The sequence below is a fragment of the Triticum aestivum genome, chromosome 4D (genome assembly GCF_018294505.1).
Source record: "Triticum aestivum cultivar Chinese Spring chromosome 4D, IWGSC CS RefSeq v2.1, whole genome shotgun sequence".
NCBI classification, from domain to species: domain Eukaryota; kingdom Viridiplantae; phylum Streptophyta; class Magnoliopsida; order Poales; family Poaceae; genus Triticum; species Triticum aestivum.
In genome coordinates, this window is record NC_057805.1 from 12,460,562 (window position 1) to 12,470,417 (window position 9,856).

Here is a 9,856-nt window from a genome sequence, read left to right on the forward strand (position 1 = left end):
ATACCTACCTATTATGGCATTTCCATAGCCATTCCGAGATATATTGCCATGCAACTTTCCACCGTTCCGTTTATCATGACACGTTCATTATTGTCATATTGCCTTGCATGATCATGTAGTCGACATCGTATTTGTGGCAAAGCCACCATGCATATTATTTCATACATGTCACTCTTGATTCATTGCTCATCCTGGTACACCGCCGGAGGCATTCATATAGAGTCATACTTTGTTCTAGTTTCGAGTTGTAATCATTGAGTTGTAAATAAATAGAAGTGTGATGATCATCATTAATAGAGCATTGTCCCAAAAAAAGAGAAAGGCCCAAAAAAAGGGGCAATGCTACTATCTTTTTCCATAGTTGTGCTTCAAAGTAGCACCATGATCTTCATGATAGATAGTCTCTTGTTTTGTCACTTTCATATACTAGTGGGAATATTTCGTTATAGAACTTGGCTTGTATATTCCAACAATGGGCTTCCTCAAATGCCCTAGGTCTTCGTGAGCAAGCAAGTTGGATGCACACCCACTTAGTTTCTTTTGTTGAGCTTTCATACATTTATAGCTCTAGTGCATCTGTCGCATGGCAATCCCTACTCCTCACATTAACATCAATTGATGGGCATCTCCATAGCCCGTTGATTAGCCGCGTTGATGTGAGACTTTCTCCTTTTTTTCTTCTTCACATAACCCCCATCATTATATTCTATTCCACCCATAGTGCTATATCCATGGCTCACGCTCATGTATTGCGTGAAAGTTGAAAAAGTTTGAGATTACTAAAGTATGAAACAATTGCTTGGCTTGTCATCGGGGTTGTGCATGATGAGAGCATTCTTGTGTGACGAAAATGGAGCATGACCAAACTATATGATTTTGTAGGGATGAACTCTCTTTGGCCATGTTATTTTGAGAAGACATAATTGCTTAGTTAGTATGCTTGAAGTATTATTACTTTTATGTCAATATTAAACTTTTATCTTGAATCTTCCGGATTTGAATATTCATACCACAATTAAGAGGGTTACATTGAGAATTATGCCAAGTAGCATTCCACATCAAAAATTCTGTTTTTATCATTTACCTACTCGAGGACGAGCAGGAATTAAGCTTGGGGATGCTTGATACGTCTCCAACGTATCTATAATTTTTTTATTGTTCCATGCTATATTATATTCTATTTTAGATGTTTATTGGGCTTTATTATACACTTTTATATTATTTTTGGGACTAACCTATTAACCGGAGGCCCAGCCCAAATTGCTGTTTTTTTGCCTATTTCAGTGTTTCAAAGGAAAAGGATATCAAACGGAGTCCAAACGGAATGAAACCTTCGGGAACGTGATTTTCGGAACAAACGTGATCCAGAGGACTTGGAGTCTAAGTAAAGTAATCAACGAGGAAGGCACGAGGCAGGAGGGCACGCCTACCCCCCCCAGGCGCGCCCTCCACCCTCGTGGGCCCCTCGTTGCTCCACCGACGTACTTCTTCCTCCTATATATACCCATGTACCCTGGAAACATCATATACGGAGCTAAAACCCTATTTCCACCGTCGCAACCTTCTGTACCCATGAGATCCCATCTTGGGGCCTTTTCCGGCGCTCCGCCGGAGGGGGCATTGATCACGGAGGGCTTCTACATCAACACCATAGCGTCTCCGATGATGTGTGAGTAGTTTATCTCAGATCTTCGAGTCCATAGTTATTAGCTAGATGGCTTCTTCTCTCTCTTTGGATCTCGATACAAAGTTCTCCTCAATCTTCTTGGAGATCTATTCGATGTAATCTTCTTTTGCGGTGTGTTTGTCGAGATCCGATGAATTGTGGGTTTATGATCAAGTTTATCTCTGAACAATATTTGAATCTCCTTTGAATTCTTTTATGTATGATTGGTTATCTTTGCAAGTCTCTTCGAATTATCAGTTTGGTTTGGCCTACTAGATTGATCTTTCTTGCAATGGGAGAAGTGCTTAGCTTTGGGTTCAATCTTGCGGTGCTCGATCCCAGTGACAGAAAGGGAAACGACACGTATTGTATTGTTGTCATCGAGGATAAAAAGACAGGGTTTATATCATATTGCATGAGTTTATCCCTCTACATCATGTCATCTTACTTAAAGCATTACTCTGTTCTTATGAACTTAATACTCTAGATGCATGCTGGATAGCGATCGATGTGTGGAGTAATAGTAGTAGATGCAGAATCGTTTTGGTCTACTTGTCACGGACGTGATGCCTATATACATGATCATACCTAGATATTCTCATAACTATGCTCAATTCTATCAATTGCTCGATAGTAATTCATTTACCCACCGTAATACTTATGCTATTTTGAGAGAAGCCACTAGTGAAACCTATGGCCCCCGGGTCTATTTTCCATCATATTAATCTTCCAACACTTAGTTATTTCTAGCACCGTTTATTTTTGCAATTTTTACTTTCACTCTTTACCATAAAAACACCAAAAATATTATCTTATCATATCTATCAGATCTCACTCTCGTAAGTGACCGTGAAGGGATTGACAACCCCTTTATTGCGTTGGTTGTGAGGTTCTTATTTGTTTGTGTAGGTGCGTGGGACTCACGCGTGGTCTCCTACTGGATTGATACCTTGGTTCTCAAAAACTGAGGGAAATACTTACGCTACTTTACTGCATCACCCTTTCCTCTTCAAGGGAAAACCAACGCAGTGCTCAAGAGGTAGGAGAGGGATGTCTATCTAAGTGGGAGTTCTTAAGTAATATGATTAATTGAACTTTAATTTATCATGAACTTAGTACCTGATAGTATTTTGCATGTCTATGTTGTTGTAGATCAATGGCCCGTGCTACTGTTCCTTTGAATTTTAATGCGTTCCTTGAGAAAGCTAAGTTGAAAGATGATGGTAGTAATTATACGGACTGGGTCCGTAACTTGAGGATTATCCTCATTGCTGCACAGAAGAATTACGTCCTGGAAGCACTGCTAGGTGCAAGACCCGCTGCAGGAGCAACGCTGGACGTTGTGAACGTCTGGCAGAGCAAAGCTGATGACTACTCGATAGTTTAGTGTGCCATGCTTTACGGCTTAGAACCGGGACTTCAACGACGTTTTGAACATCATGGAGCATATGAGATGTTCCAGGAGTTGAAGTTAATATTTCAAGCAAATGCCCGGATTGAGAGATATGAAGTCTCCAATAAGTTCTATAGCTGCAAGATGGAGGAGAATAGTTCTGTCAGTGAACATATACTCAAAATGTCTGGGTATAACAACCACTTGATTCAGCTGGGAGTTAATCTTCCTTATGATAGTGTCATTGACACAATTCTTCAATCACTACCACCAAGCTACAAGAGCTTCATGATGAACTATAATATGCAAGGGATGAACTAGACAATTCTCGAGCTCTTCGCGATGCTAAAGGCTGCGGAGGTAGAAATCAAGAAGGAGCATCAAGTGTTGATGGTCAACAAGACCACCAGTTTTAAGAAAAAGGGTAAAGGGAAGAAGGGGAACTTCAAGAAGAATGGCAAGCAAGTTGCTGCTCAAGTGAAGAAGCCCAAGTCTGGACCTAAGCCTGAGACTGAGTGCTTCTACTGCAAGGGACTGGTCACTGGAAGCGGAACTGCCCCAAGTACTTGGCGGATAAGAAGGATGGCAAGGTGAACAAAGGTATATGTGTACCTTACTAATTCTTGCAGTAGCACCTGGGTATTTGATACTAGTTCTGTTGCTAATATTTGCAACTCGAAACAGGGACTACGGATTAAGCAAAGATTGGCTAAGGACGAGGTGATGATGCGCGTGGGAAATGGTTCCAAAGTCGATGTGATTGCGGTCGACACGCTACCTCTACATTTACCTTCGGGATTAGTTTTAGACCTGAATAATTGTTATTTGGTGCCAGCGTTGAGCATGAACATTATATCTGGATCTTGTTTTGATGCGAGACAGTTATTCATTTAAATCAGAGAATAATGGTTGTTCTATTTATATGAGTAATATCTTTTATGGTCATGCACCCTTGAAGAGTGGTCTATTTTTGTTGAATCTCGATAGTACACTACAAGAAATATGTCAACTTATGACCTTCTCTTAGTGACCCCAGCTGAATTGGTCGTAAATTCACGGCCATTTCGCTTGGAAGGGCTCAAACCCTGAAATTGCTTACACCAAATGGTCACAAAGCAGACAAGAGGCGCCAATGACCTTATTTCTACCTGATTACGACCAATATAAATGGTCATGAGGTTGTGAACGTGGATGCATTGGTACTTATTGCTATGACAAGGCACCACCTTATCAGTTTTGCCTATATGTCATGTCCATGTGTCAATTTTTGCCCTAGGTTGTGAAGCAACCTATATTTCTGTCATTCCCAAAATTCCCAAAAAAATTGGGCATTCTTTACTGTCCAAATCATTGCCTCATGACAATATTGAACTCCATTTGAATGGTAAATCTTCCTCGGCAAATTTCCAAAGTTTTTGTTCAGCTCAAACTGTTGTGAAGGAAGTTCTGGCTAGGCATATCCTAATGAGCTAAATTTTTCCCACATCTTCTATATTCCAAAATCATAGCTCTCCACAAAAGTTGAGCCCCATCTAACAATACATGTGAGTGTGGCTTCAACATTCATATTTCTGTCCAGTGTGGTACGTTGCAAAGCAAGTGACACCTAGGCTCCTCCATTTGAGCTGCAAATTTCCCAAGATAGTGTCCTTAGTAGATGATCATCCTCGGCCAAAACTCAGGCCCATTGGCCATGTGCATTTCCCGTACCACTAATCAAACACTTGGGTGCTAATTCATGTTTGAGCTCGGTTCAGTCTCCTCGTGAGATTCTTCTATTGCCTTCTTCTTCCTGACACCTATCAGGGGAGTGCCCAACCCAGTAGACATGCCTAGGCCGCCCGGAACACGTGGCAACACCACGGTCACGCGGTGACCACGCGGCGGGCATGCGAGTCTACGCGCTTTGGAGTTGGGGCCCTGGGCCACCATCCAAACCTCAACGTATCGCCACCAAACCATGTATTTCTGATTAAATAGATACTTTTCTACCTAGAAATGATTTTTTGAAAAAATAAAGAGCAAATTATGAGGCAGCTGCAGTTCAAATTTGTCTGGCTTCCTAGTGAATCAGCAGAAATTTGTCTTTTTCACCAGAGATGGATAAAAACTTTTGGCACCCAAACATTTTGTCAATTGTGCATTAAACATGGCATAGTATTTTATAAAATTGATTTGGTCCAATTTTGCAACAAATATATGGTAGGTCCTTCACAAAAAAACTCATTTTGGGCACTCGAAAAATGGAAAATTGATTTTTCGTCCAAAGAAAATGAAAACTCCCTTAGGCAACATTGTTTGCCATTCCAATATGCACCCTTGTGCACAATATGAGATCATTTGAACAAACTATGCCATGAATGTGGCCATAAGATTGATCATTTGGCTTGAAAGCCATGAATCTTCAGAGATGATAGCTCATTTCTGAGAACACTTTTTTAAAAGAATTATCGTATTACAAGCTTGTTATTTTTCCTGGTAACTTGGTCACATATAATGACACAATGCGAAGGTTTTCCAATTTTTTGATTTTGTTTGAATTTTGTATGCCCGTTTCAAAATGCGGTCAAAACGGCGGGAATGACCGTTCCTAGCTAGTGGTTGAATCTTGGAATTTTTTTGCTGTTTCTCTAATTAAATAGATACTTATTTACCTAGAAATGATTTTTAGAAAAATAAATAGAAAACTATGAGGCAGCCGTAGTTGAAATTTGACCCGCTTCCAGCTGAAACGGCGGAAATTTGTCGTTTTCACCAGAGGTGGATCAAAACTTTTGACACCCAACCATTTGGTCAACTATGCATTAAATATGGCCTAGTGTTTTGGAAAAATGATTTGGTCCAATTTTGCAACAATTATTTGGTAGGTTCTTCACAAAAAAACTCATTTTGGGCACTCAAAAAATGGAAAATGAAATTTCCGTCCAAAGAAAATGAAAACTTCCTTAGACAACATTGTTTGCCATTTCAAGATGCACCATTGTAAACAATATTATAGCATTTAAACAAACTATGCATTCGAAAAATGGTAAGTATTTGGTAGGTTCTTCATAAAAAAACCTTTTTATGCACTCGAAAAATGGTAAATGAATTTTTTGTGAAAAGAAAATGAAATCTCTATTGGGCAACATTGTTTGTCATTACAAGATGCACACTTATGCAAAATATGAGATCATTTTGACAAACTACGCCCATTGTTATGTTTTAAAAAAATTCAGAGTGGTCGGACCAATGAGACGCGAGGAACCGCCTTCACGCGGATCACCAAATTTAGCGCAATCTGAGCCATCCATCGCGCACCCATCCAACGGTGGAGCTTCTCCCGAGAACAAAAACCCTAACCCACCCACCCACCCTTCCCTCGACCCCGCCGCCACCCCCACCCACTCTGTCCCCGTCCCCTCTCGATCCCCCAGATCCCATCTCCTCGCCTCCGCCCGACCCTCGCCGTCTCCACCTCCTCGCCCCATCTCCTCGTCCCCATCTCCTCGCCGTCTCCACCTCCTCGCCCCATCTCCTCGTCCCCATCTCCTCACCGTCTCCTTGTCCCCATCTTCCTGCAGAGAGACCGTGAGCTCGGCCGGCGGGATCCTCTTTGGTTTCTGGTGAGCTCTCCCCTCCCTCTCTGCTACTTCTCTTCTCATGGACCCGCAACATGCTCTGCTACTTTCCCCACTAGGATTTACCTCCACTTTACGAAATTCCTCTTACGGTTTGGTTAACCCTGCGATTTTCTGCAGATCGCGACTATGGGTACCTGCAGAGGCGTCGACCTGGCGCTCCTCGCGGCCGTGCTGCTGCAAACCCTCCTCCCAACGTCCGAGGGCCTGGTGCGGAACGCGCTCAAGAAGTGCCCATCAACCAGTACAGCCACGTCGCCACGCGCCTCTCCGGTGGCGAGGAGGCACAACAGGACCTCCTCCTCGGCGGCGGTGTAGCCGGCACCCTCTGCTCTAAGGAGGAGGGCGACATCGTGTCGCTCAAGAACTACATGAACGGATAGTACTTCAGGGAGATCGGCGTCGGCACGCCGCCCTAGAAGTTCACCTTCATCTCGGTGCGTCATCCTCCTCGGTGGTGCTGACGCCTTTTTTTGTTTTTAGGATTAAGAGGGTTTGGCTGTCTGTGAGACTGTGACGCAGGGGATTGATGTTTTTTTGGTGCTTTGTTGGTGCAGATTGCGTGCTACCTCCACTCACGCTACAAGGCGGGGGCGTCCAGCACCTGCAAGAAGAATGGTTGGCGTCTGGAAACTTCTCTCACCACCATGCTAGTGATTGTGCTTTACAGTAGTTGACATGCTCTATTCCTGTCTGTTTTGCTTGCTGTCAAAGATGGTGTGTATTGTACACACCCCTCTGTGATTTATGCACTTCACATGCATTTTCCCCATCACCCACAAACCATAACATGCTAGTTGTATGTGTTGCAGCAATTCTTGCACTTGATTTCAAATCGTTCTCTGCTCTGTGTGTGCACGTGTGTTAATGATCGATTGGCTGGTCAGATGATGCTACAACAACATATTCCTGAGATTCTCTTTGAGGAATACAAAATTGAGGTTTTTAAGACTGATGGCCAGCCTGTCCAATGTTTGTTTTCTTCTATACACTTGCTCCTTCCAGTAGGCATTGCAAGTGATGTGTTCAAGTGTAATCCTCTGGTCACATTTTTTAACCAGTACCATATGATTGTAGCATACTAGTAGTTTTAGTCATTTAACATCTTAATTTACCTAGAATGATGAAGTAGTTGCACTTGGTAGATGGGCTGAGAAAATGATGATTCATATGATTATTCTGAAACATTTGATGTTTCAAAATCGAGCTTTTGAACTATGCATAGATTTGTAACAGTGAGCATAGATGGTTATAGGTTGTTGTGATGATGAATATAAATATTAAGAAGTGCTCATGCATGGCAGTATACCAGATACCATTGTTTTCACTGTTTTATCAACATGCCTTTGCTGAATCTTCGGTTTATATGTGTAAACTATACATTGTCAGCTACTGAGTACTTTTTAGTTATTGAACGAACTCATACTGGTTAGTGTTGGCCATATGCAAGTAAACTATATACCCACAAGACTTAACTATTTCCTAAAGCTATAGTGATACATTATGTACTACACTGCTAATTCTTATCCGAGTTCGTTGTTTTATGTTCATGGTAACTAAATGTTGACATATTAGCTAATTGTGTACCTAAATATGACCCAGGTACAATGGATACAACAAGCTCATCCTCCTCAATCCCTAGCTACTGCACGATTGCCGAAGTGCAGTTCCTGGAGCATCTGGACCTCTTATTGTAGTAGCTGGTATGCTTGATGCGTGTATGTCCATCTCTTTACTATTTTTCTAGAACCATAAATCCTGATGCATCATTATCATGGTCTGGTTTGTTAGATCTATTTTGCTGGTGCTTAAAATTTGACATGCCTGGATTCTGAAACTTGTTCTTACACTTTTCATTTCTATGATCAATTTAGAGAGTTGCACATGTCAGTATATTATATACCAAAAAAATCCTAGCTAGTGAGAACATTTTAGTCACTCCATGAATGCATACTAATTAGTGTTAGTCATACTATTTATGTACATGGCATTTGTTGTCAATTCTTGACTATGAGTTATTGGATCCCTCATTGGCTACTGTTTGATGTTCTATACCTATTCTTATTCTTATATGTTCATTCTTATTTTTGCATAGGTGAAGTGCGAATCCATGTCCGAAGCTGTGAAGCATATCAGCAAAGGGTAGCATATTATGTGTTGTAATTGTATAGGCAGTAGTAGGCATATCTGGGTTGTAATATACTGTAACGATTGTAATAGATTGATGTAGTATTGTTTTGGACCAGTTTCATTTGCTCTCTAGTCTGTTCGAAACAATGATTGTGTATGTGATTTGAATACCCGTCAAATGGAAACCTGACAAGTGGGTCCAAGTTATAATGTGTGGGACCAATTTTGAGCTAAGCATGACAAGTGGGACCCGTTGCAAAATAAAATGGCTAAAAATAGAAAAGCAGTAAGGCCATATTGTTGGGCCAGGCCCACGTAGCTAGCGAAAATTAAGAGAAAAAATATATATTAAAAAGGCCGAATTGTTGGGCTAGGCCCATGTAGAAAACCGAATTGGACCGGGCTGATTCTTGTGCCACATCAGCTTGCCACGTTGGATGCCTACGTGGCCTGAGGAGGTTCCTAGTGACCAAAAATTTGGTCATGGAACCAACGACCTTTTACATATCACAAAGAAGGTCACTAATTTCAGTTTATGACTGCCAGCTTTTGACCTTCTGTTTTTGGTCACAAAAAGGTCGCAAATGAAAAACTATGACCTTTCAGCGGCCAATAGTGAGGGTCACAAGTTGACATATTTCTTGTAGTGGTAGTGATACACATATTCATAACATTGAAGCCAAAAGATGCAGAGTTGATAATGATAGTGCAACTTATTTGTGGCACTGCCTTTGGGTCATATTGGTGTAAAGCGCATGAAGAAACTCCATTCTGATGGACTTTTGGAATCACTTGATTATAAATCACTTGGTACTTGCGAACCATGCCTCATGGGCAAGATGACTAAAACTCTGTTCTCCGGAACAATGGAGCGAGCAACAGATTTATTGGAAATCATACATACTGATGTATGTGGCCCGATGAATATTGAGGATCGCGGTGGGTATCGTTATTTTCTCACCTTCACAGATGATTTGAGCAGATATGGGTATATCTACTTGATGAAACATAAGTCTGAAACATTTGAAAAGTTCAAAGAATTTCAGA

General features: G+C 41.4%; 1 non-coding gene across 1 annotated transcript; it reads left to right on the forward strand.

Annotated features, from left to right (window-relative positions):
- The first annotated feature begins 7,560 nt into the window (after positions 1-7,560).
- Positions 7,561-7,640, forward strand: LOC123100835 (small nucleolar RNA SNORD36). The gene has a single exon (XR_006448472.1). It is a non-coding gene; the product is annotated as a small nucleolar RNA SNORD36 (small nucleolar RNA).
- The last annotated feature ends 2,216 nt before the right edge of the window (positions 7,641-9,856 follow it).